We start from the raw sequence: 23,081 nt of genomic DNA, 5'->3' as shown, positions 1-23,081 counted from the left end.
AGATATAATCTTGGTGATTAGGAACACTATCTTTGGGTAAATTATCCCAAATCATGACTTACAGAGCCCAAGTAGATAATTCTCTATTTCTGATGAGTTTACGAGAAATTGCATGGCTGTTTGGGGACATCTTTGGTAGTAGGTTGCAATAGTGTTAGGAAATAGTGAACAGCTCAGAGACACAAAGGACATTCATAATGATATATTTAAAGGAAGAGAAGTAAAATGTTAAAAACCACTACCTCCACTACTGTTGAAATTCATTTCTGAGAGGCTGCTCACAAACTCTTAGCTGCTGATTCCAAAGCCCCTTTTCGGTCCACATTCTGCCCAGCTTGAGAAGTGTTGGGAATTACTGCCTATCAAGTGCAGGCATCCGCCAATGTTCTACCACGGATGTTTCCTCATTCTCCTTGGTGATTGATGCCCTGTGAAAACCTTTTCTTTCAACTTTATGTCTCCATAACTCTCCAGAGAGCTGCACTTGTGGTTCTGACCGCCATGCTAAGATTTGATCACATCTTCAGTCGCTCATTAACATGTACTTGTGGAGGGCCTAAGACTCCAGAGAAAGTACTCAGCACAGAGATGTTGTATCTGGAGTATAGCAAGGAGTTGGTAAAGCAAGGAGGTGTGGGAGGGACAGACATCTGAAGACCTGGAGGCCCCAGACTGGCACGCTGCACGTGGAGAGGTATGCCTAGAGCACCAGGTGGGGGTGGGAGGGTGCACAGGTCGAGGTAGGTAGGCATGAACTCAGAAAGGGACCTGGTTGCCATTGTAAGGAACTGGGGTTTTGTTATGAAGCTTACCAGGAGTTATTGAGGGATTCTAATGACAGCTATGATGTGTTCAGTTTTGCCTTTTAGAAGCATCGCTTTGGTGGCAGAGAGGAGAATGGCTTGAAAAGGGTCATATTGGAAGCCAGAGGACCAGTTAGACAGCCACGGCAGGCCCCCGGTGAGAGGTGTGGGAAGCCTAAGATAAGGTGCTAGCAGTGTGGGTCCAAGGGCGTATTCAGGAGAGTGAACTGGAAGAGACCTATAATCAGTCAGATGTGGGAGGTGGAGCGTCTGGAGTGACCATCAGGATTCTGACTGGGGAATTTGAGAAGATGGTTGACACTTCTCATCAAAAGAAGGAAAATGTAAAGGAGGTGGACTCTGAGGAAAAGATGAGAACCAGAGACCGCTCTCCATCTCTCCCGTTCTCTCTCTGGTGTGACATCTCAGAAGGGATTGTATAACAAATAGTAGAAATTCAGTATATGAAAGATCACCGTTGGAACATAATTCTTACCTTTGAGCCAAAAGAATAGTTATATAAACACAAGTTTCCTCTGTCTTCTCTCTCATGTATGCACAGGTGTGTGAGAATACACACACATGCACACACGCTCTTGCTTAGGAAGAAGAATCAGATTCAGTTATACTTTCAATGACATGCCCTTGAGAAAAGTCATTTTTTTCATGGATTTTCCATACACCATCTGGGATGCCCACACACTTCCTCGAGTGTGGAGATGCTCTATGTGGCATTGGCACTTTTTTAGGGTGAATAATTTTGTAGGTCTGCTGTTTACATCAGTGGTTTTGCTGTCCTAGTCTCAAAGAACTTTGGGTACAGAATGTCTTTTCAAGTTCCTGTTCTTAAAAGGCTTGACATCAGTCCTTCCTGGAAGGGGAGCCTTCAAAACAGGGAGTTCAGCTGAATTATTTTAGCTGGCTAAGTTTTTTTTTTTTTTTTTTTTTTTTTTTTTGTATTTTGGTAAACTTCCATGAACACATTTGGATTCCCACAAACTCATACATTTATGTCTTCACAGTTCTATATTTTAACAAGGTCTACAATGACTTACTATCCTCTTCATTGAGTTATTTTTATTGTCAGTCACTTCTTAGACATGTCATGGTTCCAGACATGTCACACTCCTGATGGCTAGCCCTGCCCCAGTTTGTAGGTACCTCTTACTTGCCGCATGTGCTGTGGCTTCCACAACCGGCTGGTGCGCAGGGTGCGGCTGGCCAACTGAGGCCGGACTGGACCCCCTTACATCCTGGCCATGGAGCTCTGATGTAAGTTTGTGTGTTGACTCATCTTGAGCACAAAGATGACTAGAACTGCAGAGTCTTTGCATAGATGTGGCTTTTTAGTCAAATCTTCTGCATCCAGATGAATTTTGATTCCAGGAACTCAACTTTACACTTGTCTGTAGACTTGGTGTATGGATCTAGCCTGTGGTTTATAAAGACAGCATGAGGTAAAATATGAGGCACAATAATAAATACAACTAAGCTTATAACTTACTAGATTAAATTATACCCAATATTTAGCATATTATGTATTAAACATGCATTAAATTGAATATATTAGATACTTATAATAAATATAAAATAATAATAATAGTAAGAGTCAAGACTAAAGTGAGACACATTCCACTACACATATGCATGTGTGTGTGTGTGTGTGTGTGATATGCATTTGTGTGCATGTGCATATATTTGGCAGTAGGCCAGGGTTTGGTGAGAAGGGGGACTGGGACATTTTGCCCTGGGTAAGGAGAGTGGAAAAGCTACTGAGCTACTGATCTGAGCTACTGACCTTGCTGGGCCATGTGGTGCTGCTTAGAGCTCAACCTTGTGGCCCTGGGTAACTGTGAGCAGTGAGGGAGGTGGAGAATGGAAGGGGCAGGGGGGAAGGAGGAACTTGGAAAGGGTCAGTGAGGTGTAGGGGAGCCCAAAGCAAAGACAAAGGTTTTGCAGAAGGTGCAGCGTCTGGTTCAGACTCAACCCCAGATTCATCCTGGGACGTCCCACAAGTCACTTAACCGCTGACTGCCATGTCCCTCCCTGGTAGAATTGGGACACTAGAGCGTGGCTGCAAGACTGAGAGATGCCCTGTGCAGACTGCCAAACACTCAGCAGGTTCCCACTGCAATATGGCGGCCAAGAGCCGAGAGAGCCAGTACTCTGGAGCTCTGGAGCTCTGGAGTTCAGGGAGTGGTGGGTGTGAGGACCACTTGCCAGCTGCATGACTTTGGGAAGCAGTTAACCTCCGTACACCTCATTTGCTCATCTGTAGAATGGAATGACCAGAGTGCTTCCATTGCTGTGTTTTGAGGAGGCTAAAACAGTGAGACAGGGCCTCAAGAGTGCCTTGTCAAATGCCACGTACAACCTCAATGTGGGAAAAATGTTAGCCATTGCTAATAAGTGATGGCCATCCGAGATTTTCTCATGTCCAATAATACTGTTTCTGACCTTTCCCAGGGCCACAGGATGTTTTTAACATGTAGAAAGTTCTTCAACTGTTTGTTTTCAGTTTTCTTTTTTGGTCCACTTGAACACAGACATGCCTGTAGAAGATGTTTAACTTGCAACTTGCACCCAACACATCAGTCCAAAAAGGCAATTTACGCGCAAAGACTCAATCATTCCACTGGCTACATCCCTAAAAATCTTTTCGCAGAAAACCCTGCAAATAAATCCAAGTGTATCGCGAGTCAGAAAATTGAGTTATGTCGGTAGCCTGTGCCACCTTCAGTTGTATTCTGAAGGGGAAGGGGCTTTGTGAGGTGGACCCAGAGTTCTCCTGGAGACACTCATTCACTGGAACCATCTGCGCAGAGGCCCCTTGTGGCTCCCATGGAGATGAAATGCTGTCGAGAGCCATAATTCCCGCCAGCACGAAATAGCGGCCAGTGCCCGCTGCAGACCTGAGGGAACCCTCATTGCTCACTCTAGTTATGTGGCTCTACACCGGGGCCACATTGGGGAGGTATTTTCACATGGCATACGATCCTGCTGCTGCGGTCTCAGAGGCTTGAGACTGCTGTGTGTTCAGCTTTTGTGATTTCCTCTTGTTGCAATAGGTTAATTCTGAAGCTCAGCCATGGGTGTTTGGGAACAGGCTTCACATTTTGTGTGTCAGTATCTTTGCCAGGCTACCAAAGTGCTCTCAAGCTACGCAATGTCAGAAGCCTGATTGTATTGGAGGTAGCAGGCTGGGGGACTGGGATGGGTTGTTGAATCACAGTGGGAGAGGGATCTGGTTCAAGGCCTGAGACTTCATTGTTCACTCATCCAATACTTGTGCCTTGTCTGTTACACACTGGGTGACAAACTCTATGAGGGATACGGTAATAAATACGAGCTTCTTCCTTCCCTCAAGGTGCTTCCATTCTGGTGAGCCAGAGGGACAGATAACTCAAAAGCGATGGTGGAGTTAAGTTCAGGTGCTGTGGGTCCTTTGCCAGCCTAACGGGGACTGCGTCCTCAGAGGAGATTTGGGGCTGAGGTTAGTTGGGTGTGAGAGCCCCTGGGGAGAGGAGAGTGGGGAGGGAACCCTGACAGAGCAAATGGTGTGTTTGCCAGCCTGGGGCGGCGGGCGGGGGTGGGGAGTGGGGAGGAAGAGAGCATCCTGAATCAGGCTGAATTGTTAGCATTCAGTGTGTTTGTCTGAGCATAGATTTCACATGGTGGGGGTTGGTGAGGTACAGGCCTGGAGAGAGAGGAAGGATCTTATCACGGCTTTTGAAAGTGAGACAAGAGTGTTATTTTGTAGGGTGATGCGGATACGTTGAAGGGTTTTAATCAGGGATAAAATAATCAGACATTTGCAAGGCCCCCTTCCAGAATTCACTCAAGAGACCAAATTACAGATCTGAAGATTGTTTGATGAGTAGAAAATTAGAGCAAAGGAGAAGATGATGTGAAGAAACGTCCCCAACCAAGGAGGCTGGCTGGAGGGTTTGTGTCTCTGTTGTCAGTCGTGGGATGTTCTGTCCAAAGAACTGATGCAGTCAGGCAAAACCCTTCCAGCTGTTGACAGCAGCCTCCTTTCTGGATAATTCCTGCCTCCAGGGCCTGTGCCATTATTGCATCACTGTGCTCTGTTCCCAAGATTAGTGCTTATCTCACACCCATCTCTTGTTAGATTGGCATTTTCCCAATGAGCTGTCAGGCTCCAGTCATTAGCGATATACCCAGATTTTGTTTTTTTTTCCAGCGGGTTATCATAAGAATGATGGCAAGCTCATGTTGTCTCACTTTGGGGACAGACGCTGTTTGTGGCCAGCAGCTCCTAGTGCACCAGAGATTAGCCCCTGTAGATTAGCAATACGAACAAAAACATAATAAACGCATGCACGCATGCATGAATGAATGAACGAATGAATGAGACCTGATTGGATGAGAAGCGGCATGGTGGGGGTGAAACACTGGAAAAGTAAAGTAGAGGTATTTAGGTTTGATTTCTCCTCTTCCATTTGCTGTGTGACTTTGGGTGGATGATGAGATTTACTGGGGCTTTAGTTTTCTTGTGTAAAATATAGTTAATGGGGCAGTCCTCATACAGCTGCTGATAAGACTGGATGAGTTAATGTCTTGGAAAATACTTTGTAAAGTGTTACTTTATCATATAAAAATAAAGCCTGTATTAAAGTGCTCACATTTTTACAAAAAAAAAAATTACCAGCCCTTTTTTATTTTAATCCTCAAAAGAATCCTTTTTTTATTCATAAGAAAACTAAGAGGAAGTTGAGCTGCCCTGCTCATGGCCCAGGAGCTGTGCAAAGAGACACAGAAGGTCTCCTAGGTCTGTGCTCTCACTGCTACACCCTTCAGCTTCTTAATGCAAACCGAAGGCTCATTTAAGTGGCTTCCACCACTAAATCAAGAACTCTGTGTACTTTTCTCCCTTGGAATTGGAAGTGCAGACACTCAATTATAACTTTTGATTGCTTGAAATTATAGGGCTATAGAGTTACTGGCACATGTTTCTGAGGAAAATCATACTCCAAACCCTGCGATAATCATCTCTGGTTTTTCGTATTCAAGATGGACGCAGGGAATTTGGCACCATTAGTCATAAACTCGCAGTGTTTCCTGGGATGACTTGAAGCCGACTCTTACAGACATAGACAGGGGTTGTATGTACGTATGTACACGATTGACTGAAAGCTCCATGAAGGTACACCTGTGATGTCCTGTTCATCGCTGTCTTCCACAACCTAGCACAAAAAATCAATCCTTGATGAATGAATGAATGAATGAATGAATGAGCTACATTACCCTTTGCTATATCCCTTCTATTGAGAATGTGCTTGCCTAGAGATTACCCTTTTATTTTATGATAGACACGCTACACTGTATTAATTTGCTAGTGTTACCATAACGAAGTTCCACAAACCAGTGGCTCAGACAACTGAAATTTATTGTCTCAGTTCTGGAGGTGACAAGTCCAAGATTAAGGTGTCAGTAGGGATGATTCCTTCTAAAGCTGTGAAGAAGAACACGTTCCATGCCTCTCTCCTAACTTCTTTCTGGTGGTTTACTGGCATTCCTTTCTGTTAGAAGCATCACTCGTATCTTCTCTGTCTTCATCTTCATGGAAGATTTCTCCCTCTATGTGTGTCTATATCCAGATTCCCATTCTTTTTTCCTCTTTTTTTTCAGATTCCCCTACTTATGAGGACATCAGTTGTATTGGAGTAGAACCTACCCTGATGATTTCCTTTTAACTTGATTACATCTGCAAAGATCCTATAGCCAAATAAGGTCACATGATGAGGTACTGGGGGTTAAGATCCAATATACCTTTTTCCAGTGGGGGAGCAATTCAACCTATAACAAGCATCATGTTTTCTTGTTATTTTTATTTTGTTTTCTATAATTTTGTGAGTCCTGGCAATGGATATTAAGTATGTCATTGGTAAATCCCCCCCCCCAAAAAAATTGACAAGATAGGGAAAGACTAAAGAAGATTGATAAAAGGTTCAATAACATTATCCTCATCTCTACTCATAGGGTAAACAAAACAGACCTAACTTGGGATATGGGATGGGGTCTTACCACAGTCTGTGACAGCCTTCTGCTGATGTGGCCTGTTCCTTGGGCTTCTGTTATTCAAATCAGCCTGTAATACTGATCCCAGTCCAGATGACCACCTGGGCTTCACCCCAGTTAGTTACCAGTAGGCATATCTAGAAGATCCATCCCTCTTCCCCCCCCCCCCCCACCCCTTTGGTAGAGATGGTTCTAGAAAGAATGCAGAGCCCCATGCTATTTTTATTTTGAAATAGAAAATAAGATCTTTCGCTATACCTGCTAGGTTTTTCTCTCTCATTAGAGTGAAACAGATCACTGCCTTGTGGAACAAGTGTTCTCTCATAAATGGCAGACAGAAGTTCAATGGTATCAGATCAATACCAATTTCATATTTAGGCCTGGGGATTATTCCCTGACAAGGCAGATGGGGCAGGGCATTCTGTCTGCTGCTAGAATTGTTAGCACATGTCTTACATGGGAGGCCAGAGGGCCGAATGCTTCCCTAGACAGCATCTTTAGGGTGCCGGGCTGATGTCTCTGTCAAAATAGAAAATACTAAGATCGCACCCATGAGAAGGGATTCTTTATGCACGGATTTTTTTCACTTGTAGATTTTCAGTCTGAAACCCTAACCCATGAAGAGGGAGAAGCTAAAATAACTAGAGGCAGCAAGCCAACTCGGGAGAGGTGATTAGACTCTGGGTGTCTTGTCCAATGAGCGTTAGTGGGGCTGTCCCCAAGGCTGCTTTGAGGAAAAGGCTCTGGGTGCAGTGCAAGATGAACTGGGGATTGAGGGAAGAGGAATGTGCAGGAATTAAGGGCTACATTTTTACCAAATCACATTTCCACCTGACATTTCTACAAAGTTCTATATAAATGGCTTTGGATTTTTTCAACAGAGGTTTGAGATAACAATACTCAAAATGAATATTTTTTTTTGTTTTTAGGCATGTGGATAGAAATTATTTCTTTCTTTCAGTCTGGCATTGGTGAGCTCTGCTCCTGGCCATGAAATAGTTACCAGGCAGGACTGGGTTTTTGAGAGAGAGTCATACGGGGCCTGGGGTGTGTTGAGAAATAGCAGACTCCTGGGGGATTGTTGGCTGATGGAGGGTCGCCTGGGAAGCCTGCGTCCAGCTCTCAGGGGAGGCTTCCACTGATTTATTACAAGGAATGGCTCGTGTGATTATGGAGGCTGAGAAGTTCCACAATATGTCATCTGCAAGCCAGAGACCCGGGGAAGCTGGTGCTACAAGTCCTAGACTAAGGACAGAAGAACAGTGTCTAGCTCAAGGAGTCAGGCAGAGAGAGCAAATTCTTCCTTCCTCTGTTCTTGTTCTATTCAGGCCCTCTGCATATCGGAGGATACCCACCTTCACTGTGGAGGGCAATCTTCTTTACTCGGATTATGAATTCAAATGTCAATCTCATCTGGAAACACCCTCACAGACACATCCAGAAGTCATGTTTAACCAAATATCTGGCACACTATGATCCAGTCAGTTGACCCCAAATTAACATCACACCGTAGTAGAGGGGTGCTCTGCTGATGACAAGTCAACTTTGCTGACCTGTTGTCCACAACTGCCCCTCCCCCTCTGACCCCAATAGCAGTCTTAAGACTATTTAGTTATACAAAGACTCAAAAAATGCACCAAAACTTGCTTGTCACATTTGCTTCCAGTCAGAATTCCCAGTTCCCCCCAAATTCCCATTTATAATTTAGTTGATCTAAAAATAAACCATTACAGCAAGAATTAGTCATACATACTAGGGTGTGAATGGTTATCTTAATTTTCTTGATAATATTTGCTATATATTATGGTCAAGAGAAAGGACTCAAGAGGGGTCAGGCTGCCCAGATTTGAATCTTGGGTTTTGCACTTACTACTTGTGAGACATTCGACAAGTTATTTATCTTCTCTCTGTCTCAATTTCCTCATCTGTGGACTTCTCCGATGATATTTGCTTGGGAGATACTTTCGAGAAAGGGTCTTTGTCAATGACATCTCACCCATTCCTATGCCTCATGCCCAAAGCTGCCTTCCTAGAAGAATGTGGGTATTCTATTAACCTTAAGCACATTGAGTGTGTCTACCTTGTGCCAGATTATGTTTCTTCCTCATATCTTACACCTATCGTTTGACATCCCTACTCTCTAAATGGGAAAATCTCAGCTCACAGAAGGCTAGTCCTTTGGGGAATGTTAGAGCTGGTTTGCAGCAGCCCTGGGGTCCAAATCCTGGCGCTAGAATTCCAGATCCAATATCCTACCCCTTGCGCCACCACCAGTCGTCCACATGTAAGCGATGGCTTAGTGCTGAGACACTGACAAGTGTTGTGATGGCCCAGGACAGAGGGAGGAACCTGCACGCCGATGGGTGCCACCTGGTTCCATGTTTTGGGGTAGCTAGCTCTTCAGTCTTTATGAACCTCAGTTTCCTCAGATTTGTCAGACATGCTACTAATCTCCTCTAAAAGTATACATTTTAAGAAAGCAGTACCAGCGGAAAGTTTGTACTAAAACTTTGTACTAGCATCAGTGACTTGCCATATAAGTACCTGGGTTGTTATAGACATTCCCCCGCGAGCCTCTTGGAGATTTTTCCCTTTCTTCTTCAGCATCTTTTGGCATCTTCCCTACGCCCACCACGCACTGACATTGTGAAGAGCTTTGAGACATTTCGGATGAGGCCTTTGTATATGAAATTAAATGTCAACCTGCTTGAGTTGCCTCCAAATTTCCCCGGGAGACCTCTGCTGGCATTTAATTTCTGATTAATATTATCCTCTCTGAAACTTTTAAAACCCAATATGCTTTTCTTAAAAGTGGCTTTTTTTTTTTCATTTTAAAAGATACCTGGGAAGTTCATGCTCAAGAACTTACTATACGACCTGGATCCATGCACTCTTGAAGAGCCCCAGGTGCTGCGTGCAAGCATGCTGTGTCCATTTCTGCACTTGGTCTGGTGCACTGATGTCAGCCAATCGAATGTCTGGTAGTGCTCATGACCCTCCCCTTTATGTGCTATTAGAGAACCAGTGTCATTTGCTTGCTTGAAGCTCTGGAAAGCTGGAAGCATTTCCTAAGGTTGAGGCGTGTGACCTCTAATCAACATGCGGGAGAAAGCGGCATGTTCTAACACACGGTTTCTGGCTGACCATCTGTTCAGAGAGGAGGATGCCTGTGATCTGACTTCGCCTTTCAAAACTTAGTTTCAGAGGGAAGATCTAAGGAGAATTAATGGTAAAAAAAAGGCGTGTAAGGGATCATATTAATCAGTTTGCAGTCACTCAAACTTCAAAAAAATTTCCTTTGAAAACAACTAATTTGCACAGCCTCTCGGCCTGTGATGATTCTCTATGAGTTATCGGCACGGATTTCACATCAGAAGCTGTATGCTGCAAAATAGAAGACCTTTAAACCTCTGTTCAGTTGGCTCTCGCGCACAGAGACTAATTTCCCTCTCCCTTTACCTCCATCCTGCCTCTTTGAAGAAATTGTTGCAAGGAGCGATTTTCTGCATGACCTGTTTCAGGGTCACTTTATGAAGACAACTTTCCCCAAAGCCCTTCCCCAGCGCTATTTCAGGAACACTTCTTTCCCAGCCAGTGTGTTGTCAAGGTCACGTGCCTGACTCTTGTGCAGCTGCAACCAGTTCTCCCAGATTCGCCCAAGGTGGGAGCAAGTCTTTACAGGAACGCAGAGCACAGGGCCAGGGAGGGGACAGCAGGGTACCGCCTGGCCTTGAGCCGGTGTGGCGGGGGCATTGAAGGAGACAGCTCCCAAGACACGGTAACTGGCATTCCGGTTCATGCCCTTGGACCTACTGTCAGGACCGGGTGTGCGGAAGGGGTTTTAGATACACAGACCATTTGTTCTAATTTAATTCCTATTTTAAACATTTCAGTTGACCTAAAGGGACTCTTAAAAGTTTATTTGGTGAAACTTGGCTTGCCCTAAACTGTAGAAGAATCTTAACAGGATCATCATTCCATGGCCTCAAGATGCTGACTCACTGAGATTATGACCAGATTAAAAACAGCAAAAACAAAAACCAAGGAGGACTAAGTCTTTTGTGCCATATTTAATCTTTGCAAAGCGGGGAAAAATGCCTTCAAATCATGATATTCAAAAGCATGGCCTGGTTGACACAGTTTGCATCAGGGGAAAACAACGTGGGTTGTACGAGTCTGGGATGTATTATGGTGAAGGCCTTTCCGAGCAAGGCCCCCCGACTCCACGAGGGTCTGCACTGGTTCCGGGGTTCCGGGCTCCGGAAATGATGAAGAGCAGCTTCTGATTTCACAACTGGATCTTTGCTTCCCCTCCCTTCCCATGCATATCCTATATCGCAAGTTTATTTATAAAATACCTCACAGTGGAGTAATTCAAAGATTGGTGGATCTCAAGTGGCTAAGCTGGAACTGGTTATCAGAGGAAAAACACATACAGATGTTCACCTGCTGGACTCACCCTGTTTCATCGACCTGTTTGATCTCAGGGGAGCTGCAACGCCATTTATTTCAGCCGGTAGGGGACAGATCCTAAAGATACTGAAACTGTTTTCTATTGAGGATAAACTCTGCACCGTGTTATGGATCCTCACCGTTTCTTCTTGATAGTTGAGAAAACGAGGCCCGGAGTTGAGAAGTGATTGTCAGGAGGTTACTCAGCTAGCTAAGAATTTTAGCCAGAACAAAGAGCCCTATCTTATATTCCTCCACTGACCCCTTCTTCCTCCCCTACCGACTTCCTTCTTGAGCCATACTTGCTGATGCTTCCAAAGTAGAAATCCTTGCAACACCATCTCTTCACTGCATTTCCTCATTGCTCAAGATTTTTACAGATTCAAGATGTTCTTTGAAAAGAGAACTTTCCTGAAGTAAGCAAGAATTCCAGTAATGCCCCAAGGCAGACTTTTTTTTTTTCTTCCTTTTTGGCTTCAGCTTACCCCTGACTCATGTCTCTTGATAACTGAGTTCTTCTATACCAAGAACTTTAATGATTTTCGTCACTGGCTCTTCAGCCGTTCTTTGGCCTGATTTGTTCTGTTTTCTTGGGTGGTTGGCCATGAAACTGGAACCTTGAGAAGGAGGAGGCAAGCTCTGCCGTTCACACTCTTCTCAGCCAGAGCTGATGGTGGCCCACGGATGTTGTAGCTTAAGATGGTTTTCTTGGATAGTACCTTATGTAGAATTTGTAGCAATTTTAGAATTTCTGAGCAAACCATTGAAAATGATTTCCTCCCTTTGTGGCTTTCAAGAGCTGGTCTTAGCAGTAAGGTGACAGACTCCATTGACAACTCAGTAGCCTTTGGAAACGAATGCTCTGGATGATGACAGGTGCTTCCAAGGGTCTTCTGCACCTGACCTTAAAGGAAACAGTGGGAGGTGAGTGATGGGAGATGAAAATATATGATGTTTTTATGCATGCAGCTGGTGCTCAGAGTTTCTCTCACCATGAACATAGAGACTCCCCACGTGTGCCCATGTAAGGTGACATTCAGGATAGGTAGTGATGAGTGTGACAGAGGCACTGGGCACTCAGAGTGGACCGTTACAGGCGGTGCTCTTGGAGAGGGGGCCTGGAGCTCTCCATACCCTTCCTCACCCAGGAATTGTTGTCTTTAGTCTGGGAATCATGGGAAGGTCCAGCAGGTTCTAAAGAGGGGCTGGACCACCCAGGGGTGGGGGCGGTGGCTATTTACTAATGAAAAAGGAAACTTTTTTATTTTAAGTTCATTTATTTATTTTGAGAGAGAGAGAGAGAGAAAACAAGCGGGGGAGGGGCAGAGAGAGAGAATCCTAAGCAGGCTCTGTACTGTCGGCACAGATCCTGATGCAGGGCTCGAACTCACCAACCATGAGATCATGACCTGAGCCAAAATCAAGAGTTAGATTACCCACCTGGGCCCCCCCTGAAACAGTGGTATTTGACAATCAATTCCATCATGCCTAGTGGAATACTGGGAGCAGCTTACACCAACTGATTGTTACCTTCTCGGGAATTTTGTGAGCTGGTTTTTAAACATAGCAATTATCACACATTAAATAATGTAAACTTGTATTTAAAACAAGCACAAGTGATAAATACCCCAAACTCTACAGTCATTTATTTAATACCTTTTACTTTTATCTGTGCTTGCTAGGTTATTCACACCTCTTATGTCTGGATTGTGGAAATGCTGAGTAATGGTTTACCACTGCATTCTCTCCCAACTCTGTGCTAAGTGTTGCATTTTCATCCTGAAATTGGCTGGCTATAAACCAAGCTTTCCTCCCAGTCTGTTGACTGTCAAACTGATTGTTTCTGGCTGGGTATCTGCCCTACTCCTTCTCTGGATTTCTGTTGTGTTGAGCCTTCAGTACTCACCAGGACTTACCAAGGGACCTGGCTGCCAAAGTCACTAAGAAGATAGAAGCCATGAACTAGATCTTACACAGAGGGTGAGCCCTAATCACTAAATACGGGGGCTTTTTCTCCAGAGTCACCACCCCCACACAGTTGGTTACTCTGTCTTTCTAAAGCTGTCTCCTCCACTGACTTGCTGGCCACCAGATTTCACCAATTCTTCTAACTCTATGTCAACTCTTTCTCCATCCATAATCTTTGTCCTAAAATGTGGTGTTCTTCAAGTTGCTGCTCTGGTCCCTCTTGCTGGGTCCCAGGTAGCTCTACTCGAGACTCATGCAAATGTCCCTGGTGGACCAAACTACTCAACATCGCCAGCACCAAATCTGTCATATCTCTCTTATCCAAAAATATAGGCTTTGCTTTTGGTTTGTCTGTAGTTATTAATGAAAGACCAATTTCCCCAGTCTCTCAGTTTCAAAACCCTTAGTCATGTTTAAATCTTTGTGACATAGTTTTTGTATTTTTGTCTCATTTCTCTTCTAGAGTATAGGCTTTCAGGTGGGGGTCACTGTTGATTGTTCCCATTACGCCTTCTACGTAATGCCAGCCTTAAAAAATACTGAGTATATTTTGTCAAAGTGTACAGTTCATTTAGAAAGTGATAATATTTTATTTAAATGTCCTATAATGTGGGGCAAACCAATACCCCTTTATTTCAAGGGAACAAGGTGGAGCCTAAATCCTGATGGTTGTGTGAACAGAAGCCACTGGAAGGTTACTTGAAAGGGGACATCTTATTTATTTGCCTTTGGCTAATGGGGATGAGAAAAGGTATTTGTGTGGTGTCTGTGCCAGAGAAGATAGAGAAGCTGTTTCCCTGGCCGTTCATTGTGATGTCTGTTTCCTCACAAAGGGAGTCTTGGCAGGAGATGGGGAGAGGCTCTCTGCCTTCTGAGTGCCTCAGCCTGTAAATGTGTTTTTTTTTTTTTTTAACTTTTTTTTGGTGTTTATTTATTTCTGAGAGAGACTGAGACAGAGTATGAGTGGGGGAGGGGCACAGAGGGATCCGAAGCAGGCTCCAGGCTCTGAGCTGCCAGCACAGAACCCAACACGGGGCACGAACTCATGAACCGTGAGATCATGACCTGAGCCGAAGTCGGATGTTTAACCGACTGAGCCACCCAGGCGCCCCAGCCTGTAAATGTTTTAACCAGTGGTCCCTCCTAAGGCTCCTGCTCACATCCCAGTTCCTGGGAGGCCAGGGGAGGGGTGGGGTGAGTCCTTTCCGCACATTTCTTAGACTCCTCCATAGCCTCATATGTCCCCAGGGCTGAGTGCTTCTGATGAGGTGCAGACAATCCACGTTATGGTTTCAGAATAAATGGGATTTTCCTTTTATCATTTCCCTTTTCCTTCTAACCTATATATTAGGTATCCGTGTTTATACAAATTCAATTTTAACATGCAGTGCTTTGAAGATGAGGTTATTTCGATATTCATGAACTTGTGAGATTATTCAAAGAAAGAAGCATATAAATGGTGGCTATTTGAGTGAGTGAACACGAAGGTACATGTGAGGGTCAGAGGGAAAGATAGAGGGAAACTGTGAGATTTGATTAATAAGTGTAGAAATGCAGGGGGAAAAAGCACTTTCTGAAAAGAGGAAAACAAACCCCATCATCAAGGTATTTCAGTCAGGATTCTTATAGGAATTGAGCAGACCACAATGTGGTAGGATTTGGATAAACAAACACATTTTCAAAAAATGTTCATGCATGTGTTTACTGTGACCACACTAGACATTTTATCACATGGCAGGATATTTACAATTTCAATAATATCCACCATTTACCAGTTAGGCGTTGACCACATATTTGCCAGGAACTCTTGTCTATAATTCATATATAATAGATACCATTTCAACTCGGTCCTTCTAAGGGCTTTGTAAATTGTCATCCTGACTCACATTTGGGATCCTGGAGACTGAGAATGGGTAGGGCCATCGAGACTTGGCCACATGATGCAGTCGTGAGCAGAGAGCGGGGGCCCATGTGCAGCTAGTGGGGACGCACCCCAGCTCACTCCCCGTTGTGGTGGGAGGTCTTCTGCAAACACTTTGCCTTAATATGTTAAGTGGGTTCTAAGATGAATATGTGGAGATTTGCTGGGGAAAGAATAAGCAAATATTTTCTATTTGTAGTCTTAGAAACTTACAATCTGATTTTTTAAAAAAAGACATTTTTCATGCATTTCACAAAATAAATTGGAAGTTGTGATTCCTATTTAAAACATCCCTGAGAAGTGTCAATGACCATTTTAAAAGAGGTGTTTGGGGTCTGGGCTTTTGTTTGGAGAAGAAGGCATACATTAAGCACCAGTGTATGTATATATTCAACACACTTACATCGAAAGCTATGTTTGTGATCCTCAGAAGCTCCCTCTTCAATCTTACAAGAATATGTAATTTTCACCAAATGTCTTCGATGTAACACAACCCATTTGTCAGTCTCATGCCCTTGAAGAAGCTGTAGCTGATTCCTGGTTATCGACTGTCTCCTCTCTCTCTCTCTCTCTCTCTCTCTCTCTCTCTCTCTCTCTTGTCTGTCTGGGGGAAGAAGAAGCTGTATAGACCCTTGCATGGATGGAGAGCCCCACAGACACCTGGGAGAGCCCAGAGCAGACCAGAGAGAGGCTGACTCCCAGCATTCCTGGCTCTACCCGGTGTTTCCTTTTATTTATTCAGCATTGCTAAGTCGATCAGCATAAGGCTTGGTTCTTTAATGACTCCAGGCATTTCTCTGAGCACCACAATAATCATTGGCCAATTCACGTTTTTCATTCCCACTCAAGCTTCTGCAGGCAGTGACATGTCACTACCTCTGCCCACTGAGAGCTTTCCATGGGGCGCGGCTGACCCCCCGCTGGGATCCTGCCCACATCTCACTTGCCTGCCACACCTGGGGCATACCATCCATGGCCACTGCTGCCTCCAGGGGGGACTTGGCAGAGCCTTCTTTGAAGGCAAAGGACAAATACAAATTAGAAAGAAGAGGCTTAAATCTCCCAGTTGAAAATAAGGGAAAAAACTTCTGTCCCCCTCCCTTTTGTTTTAGATCAGTTACCTGAGAAAACATGCTATTGTAAATTCTTTCCCCTCTCTAAAGTGTATATAAATCCTTTCGCAGAGTAGATGGGTCTCTGGTGAGCTTTAGGACCCAAGGGCCTTTCTCAAGGGCCAGAAAGCCACCTCTGAAACACAATCATCTGGGAAGAAGCACCCTCATCTCCCAGTTCCCGTGGGGGGCTAGAAGTCTGACTCCTGTGGGAGCTTGCTCCAAGTTGCAAAGCTATCTCATGTCCTAAAGGTATGAGAAGTTTGTTTTTCCTCTGAATAGAGCTATGCAGCTCACACAGATGGGCACCCCCAGGACCAGGGGACTCTAGGATGAACTCTACATTGACAAATGGTGCCATCAAGTCCTCTCCTGGAGGACTAGTTATCGCTTCACCTTGATAACGTGTATGTGATGTCTTGTATCTGCTTGGCTATGTTCGGGGTGAGATTTCCTTCTGTCTTTCCAATCTCTTAGCAGACTGACTGCGATGCATGCCACATTCTGGTTTAGAGCTTACTCAGTAATAAAAGTGTTTTCTTTCCTTTCTACCTTTGAGGAGAGGGCTTCTGGGTTGGGAGGAGATTTTGCTTTTATTTACATATCCCCCAACAAGGGATAGGGGAGCATGTGGGAGAGTCCTTGTCTTACTGGCAGAGAGAAGCCGGACTCCTATGGAGTCTTAAAAGGGGTCTGTGGACACCTCTCTTCCCTGCCCGTATCTGGCACAGGGTCAGTGCACCACGCTTCACCCTCCTGCCTTATCACCCTGAGTCATCGGGGGACAAAGTGCAGTCACCCTCCACTCACCCCCTGAACCTTCTTTCTGGGACCCTCTCTGAGACAGATGGCCCGTGCCTACACCCCACATTTCCTGGGGAGGAATCCTCTCCCTATGCTTTCTTCAGCTATCTCCCCCATTTTCCAGGCTCCAAGGGCCTGTGAGTGAATAGCTATCAAGTGAATTGTCCCCCCTCAAATTCCTACGTTGAAATCCTAACCCCAGGGACCTGAGAATGTGCCTGTTTGGAGAGAGGTCTTTAAAGTGGTAACTGAAGTAAAATGAGGTCGTGCAGGGGAGGAAAAAATCTTCCTTCTACCCTTCTTGGATATGCGGCTGGTCTAAGAACGAAGCTGACCTAAAATTGATAAGCAGGAGGAAAGAACCAATCAGTTTAATTACATACGTATGCATGGGAATTTCACCAAAGTATGAGACTCAGTGAGGCGGGCAGCCAGATGATTGAGATCTATGCCACCCTGAGCTACAGAATGGACAGAGGTTTGGAGTTTCAGTGGGGAGCGGGGGGGGGGGGGTGGCGGGAGACAAATTATGGGAAAGGGAGAGAGGAGATTATGGTAGAGTTTACTTTGTTATGCAGATGACAGTCTCTCAGGTAACAAAATTATCTCTGGGAGTAGTCCTCTTTCTGGAACTATACTTTGACTAATAGAACTTTCCTTTACAAAGGGGAGATACGTATTTTAAGCGGTTAGGGGGGAGGTTAAGAACTTTTTCTGTGTCTGCTGGTTTCCCATCACTTTAACTCAAAGTGGCACCTTCTGAACCCCTTCAGCCCTAATCCAACGTGACTGGTGTCCTTGTCAGGGGAGAAGGACACACACCAGGGGAAGGTCCCGTGAAGACACAGAAAGAACATGAACCGTCTGTGAGCCCACAAGAGAGGCCTCACAAGAAGACAGATGCCTTGATGCTGGGCTTCCAGTCTCCGGAAGTGTGGCAAAACAAGTGCGTGTGGTTTAAGCTGCTCGGTCTGTGGCATTCTGTTACCGCAGTGCTAGCAAACTGATACTGTGACCCAGGAGCCTTTCCGCATGTGTCCCCTGGTCATCTTACTGTTTTCCCGACATGGACAGGGAGTCACAGGAGGCCTCAGAAACTTCGGCTGTAATCACACAAAAAACATCAATGCTGTCATTTCCTACACGTATTGATCGAAAAAGTCTCCCGACGCCCTCTCTTCTGTTTAATCAAGGCGGGTACACAAACGTTTTAGCAGCCGAGGAAAGCTCTCCCTCCATCCTGTCCCGTAGTGGGCCCACGGGTGCCTCTCATGATAATACCAGAGACTACTGAAACAGGTTATTTTCTTAGTGCCCTTTTGCTTGTAGTCTGTGTGCTTTTGAGACAGGAAATCTATTCCGAGTTTGAGTGTGTTTTTGATGCCACGATTCTTCCGTGTTAGGAACTGAGCTATGGAAGATATTTTACATGTGATTTTACCTGGAATTTACTTTTGGTTCATCCTCAGTGTGTCGGTTTTGGGGCCGATTCCAGACACCTGTTTACAACAGCTCCCCAGGGCGTGCGCCCAGGTGGATGGCAGGGACCCTGCCTCGAGTGGGCAAGAGAGGGACGATCTTGCTGCACCAGATAGAAAATGCAACTGAGTGAAATTTGATTTGTGGCTTGTGGACAAGTTCACTCCAGGCAGGAATAAAGCATTTGATTAAACTGCCATTTACGGAATCATTAGTTTCCTGCTGTGCACGCTTGATTGCTTGTGTGCTTAAAGCCCGCATCTCATTTGTGATTCACTGTGTCAGGAGTTTTGAGTGGAACGCAGCCTGTTGCTTCTTCCATGCAGCTTGAGTTTCTTGAACTGCCCCATTTTGTTATGCTCGGAGACAATGGTGAACACGTTGGCTGTGGAATCACAGCAGTGGTAGTCATGTCATTAGATTAGAAACCAGGACAGTTGTCCAGTCGTCACGCTTTGTAGAGGTAGCACGAGCCCTGCTGGTTATGGAATACGTAATACTTGGATGGCATTTTATTAATTAGCATTTTCCCCTGCTTGCCTGGGATGACGGTTCGTGAGTTCTAAGTGAATGTGAGCACAGACAACAAAGAACTGCCTCAGTGTCCCAGTTACCATGCCAACTATCTTCTATTCACTTTCTGATGACATTCTTGATTGATTCTTTAGGGAACTCTGGGTACCACACGAGCTTAAGGCTGTCTTTCTTCTTGCTATCTTGACAACAACATTTCTCTTCTCTCCAAGGAAAGTATGAGCGCATCTTCATGGTGGGTATTATTTCCACCTGAGTTTTGTAACTTTTGTTAGGAAATACTTATCAGAATTAAACAAATGATGCCATTCTTACATGGATAAAGATTTCTCTCTGGCCGTATTGGGGCTTTGCCTCAAGGGAGCAACCAGAGCTGCAATAGCCTGTGTGATCCGCTAGGTGGAGCCGCTGGAGAAAGTATTTGCATTCAGCGTTTGAAATGATGGAAGAAATAAATAATGAGACTCTTGATGGGTCTGTGGATAAAGCGATGACTGTTTGCCTTTTTTGACAACGGTGGTAGAGAGCTCTGGAATAAAATATCAGCTTGACAGCTTCTTATCTATCCAGCACAAAATTAATAACGTTTCTAGTTAAGCACATTAAGAGAAAATAGACTTTTGATTCAAATTTAGGCATGCATCTTATTTTATTTCATTTGTTTTACCTCATTTTATTGATTTTTTATTTATAGCAGTTCCTACTTTTCTGAAGGCAAAAAACAGGGGAAAGAAAATGAAAGAATAATCCTCTGTTGTCTTCATTTGTATGTATGAATGCAGCCTTCCCCGTGAGGTCTCTATCCTGTTTGGCTTTAAGCCTTCTCAGGCAAGATATTACCTCCCTGGTAATGGAAGCGATGAACAGCTTGGGCATATGTGAGGCTCAATACATATTCAACGCACAGCATTGTTCTCCCATTTAACAAACATCTTTATTGAAAGACAACACACGGGCTCTCTGGAGCCACGTAGAACAAACACACCCTGCGATTAAACCATGGACCACTCTCCATGTGCCCTGCTCTCATTCCCCACTCTTACCTACAAAAATGTTTCATTTTGTTTGGGATTAGTTCTGCTTAGAGCTTATCCAATCTAAGCTTTGATTCAGGTATTTAGCCAATTGCTATTGGTATTAGAATATGTTTGTGAACTTTGATTTTACATTTTACTGATGCAGACTCTTTTATTAGCTAGAGGAGAGGTGCTCCTTCCCTAGTGAGCTCAATCACTATTATGGGTAGATGTGAATAGTTATGACCTCTCTGGAGAGCAACGCGGAACATACAGTGGCATTTAAAGGGCACGTATCCTTTGACCCAGCCATTCCAGGGCTTGGGATACAACCGACCTGCATGCTTGCACCAAAAGTCAAAGGCACGTGTGAAGATTTTTTTATTGCAGCCTTGTTCGTAAGAACAAAAGTCTGGAAACAACCTAAACATCTACCACTAAGGGATTGATTGAATGAATGAGGGTATGTCCATACAAGGGAATGCAGTGTAGTTATTCAGACAGATTAATTACACTGACTTACTGAAATGTCACCCATATATTGACATCTCTTCAAACAACATCCAGGAACAATTAAGCGAAAAAAATGCAGAATGGCATTTGTGACATGTTACCATTTGTATAAAAAGTAAGGAACCATAGGGACACCTGGGTGGCTCAGTCAGTTAAGCATCCGACTGTGGCCCAGGTCATGATCTCACGGTTTGCGGGTTCGAGCCCTGCATCGGGCTCTGTGCTCACAGCGTGGAGTGGGAGCTGCTTTGGATTCTGTGTCTCCCTCTCTCTCTGCATCTCCCCCACTCGTGCTATATCTCTGCTGTCTCTCAACAATAAATTAGTGTTAAAAAAAATTTAAAAAGTAAGGAGCCATTAATTATGTAGCTACAGGTTTGTGTGGATGCTTAGATGGCATAGAAAAATCTGGAAAAATGAGCAAGAAAGTGACAGCTGTTATCGTCAGGAAAGAGAGCCAAGGGGAAGGGGGGGCATGTTGTTTCTCTATATTGTTCGTCTTCTGTGTGTATCCTGCAAAGTACATTATGTGAAGCAAAGTGGGTTCACTCCCTAAATGAAGCATCAGTGTCTGGGGCATCGTCGGGTGGTTTGGGGGTGTTGGTGACCCCTGCGTCCCCGGACCTGGCTGGGGCCTCAGGGTGGACTCTGAGCTGGCTAACACCGAGGAGCAGGGGGAGGCCTTGGCTCTCTGTGCTCTGGGGCCGAGGCCCCGCTTCGCCTCCAGGTTCGGGCTTGTGCACCGGCCTTTCCCTCTGCCCCCACTTGGCCTCCGTGCAGGGTGACAGCTGCTAGGTCGCCACAGGACAGAAGCCTAATGGGCCCAGGAAGTAGCTTTCCAGCTCTCTGAGGCTCGCTTCTTGGAACAGGCTGAGAGAGCGACATGATGGATGCCTCGACCGCCACCTCCCCGGGAGGACGCATCGCTAACTTCATTGCTTATTGACTCAAGGCCCTGCTGCAATATGGTGTGAGGGACGCGGGGATTTGCTGACTCTTCCAAGGTTACGGGGATTGTCACTGAAATGCATGTGATGCTCTGAGCCGCCTTCCGACTTTACGCCTCAAGTTTGTGCTCTTCCTTCTTTACATTTAACGCTGAGTTAGACTCTGGAAAGTTATGGCTTTGCAAACCCAGAGCTCTTAATGCCAGGAGGGCACAGCGCTGGGCGACACGAATGTTCTAATTAGACCATTAGCTCCATAATGACCGCATTAAGAAAGAAGGGAGGGGGTGGAACCCACACAGCGTTCTAACTCTACAGCAATTGCTGCAAGCATTTTTTTGAATTACTGCTGCCCTCATTTTTTTCAGACCTGCAGCTTGGATGCGGTGCCTGTCAGAGGTGCTGCTGGCCATGTGAGCAATTTGCAGTGAGCAGTTTCGAGCTGGTGCCGCTCCGGTGGGCCGGGTCGGCTGGTCCGTTGCCTTGACCGGCCCAGGCTGTTGCGGGCTAGCTTCTGGTTGGTGTAGTACAGAATCCTGCCCTTCCCGAGAGGGCTGTTCACCAGATCTGTGGGGGAGTGGGGACCGCGTGTCACTTAACGGCCGGGGCTACAGTGATGCCTTTTTATGGAGTGGACACAACCAAGATCCCAGCCTTGTCAAGGATTGGTCCTTTTAACGAATTACACGTCAAGGCTGACGAGTCCGCTACAACCTTGACTGTATTTTTCCACGTGAGATGCATAGGATCGGCCATTCAGCATACTTTCTCTTGGAGGCACATTTCTTTGTTTTTCCTTCATTAAATAAATAAAGCCAAGCTACCTATCTTTAGGTAATGTATTTTCACTTTCCCCCCACCCTGCTGTGACTCTATTAAGACTAGCTGTTTTAGCCAACCTACACTGGCTGGCACCCGGCTCTCCCAGGGGGTGAGGAAGGGGTACAGGGCCGCAGGGGGGCTGGGCCAGGCCAATCTCCACGGTGTCCTCGATGTTTGACAATATTCGGATTAAATGAGCTGTGGAGAATGTGCCAGAGGGAGACTGTATTGCTTGTAGAGTGTCAGGGCGGGACTAGTTGGAGTTCAGTAACTGCAGGATTCCTTAACAACTCTGGGATTTTATGGTGAGGCGGCTGACTATTTCAAATGTTTGTTTAGCAATTTCCTGAAGTAGAAGTTGGTTGAATAAAACAAACCGAAACATCAGCCTTCACTGGCTTTCACTGGCTTCGCTGGCTGCCTGTCTCCAAATAGCTCTACTGTGTTCCTGATCACAGGGGGAGTGAGGGCTTGGGTGGGGGCCACTGCTTTTCCTCATGTGACTTCTCCTAATGTCACATCAGTTTGTCTCCTTATCCCTGCAGCTCTAGGATTGTAACCTTCAGATGGAGATTCCCGGGGCTTCCTTGTAAAGCTGTGAGGGAATCAAGAGACCAATCACAATCCTCAAGTTCCCGTTTCTCAGGAGACCAGAGGAAGAGGGGCCT

General features: G+C 45.2%; 1 long non-coding RNA gene across 5 annotated transcripts in view; it reads left to right on the top strand.

The window, feature by feature from the left end:
- Positions 1-740: 740 nt before the first annotated feature.
- Positions 741-23,081, top strand: part of LOC106982259 (uncharacterized) — a 42,329-nt gene continuing 19,988 nt past the window's right edge. For 4 of the 5 annotated variants that reach the window (XR_008291667.1, XR_008291665.1, XR_008291666.1 and 1 more), the window contains exon 1: positions 14,256-18,048. This is a non-coding gene — a long non-coding RNA (uncharacterized LOC106982259). Of the gene's footprint in view, positions 12,222-14,255; positions 18,049-23,081 lie in introns of those variants that run through there. The other variant, XR_008291664.1, reaches the window with a different exon arrangement.

The sequence above is a fragment of the Acinonyx jubatus genome, chromosome D3, assembly GCF_027475565.1.
Source record: "Acinonyx jubatus isolate Ajub_Pintada_27869175 chromosome D3, VMU_Ajub_asm_v1.0, whole genome shotgun sequence".
NCBI lineage: Eukaryota > Metazoa > Chordata > Mammalia > Carnivora > Felidae > Acinonyx > Acinonyx jubatus.
This window is presented reverse-complemented; position numbering and strand designations above follow the sequence as displayed.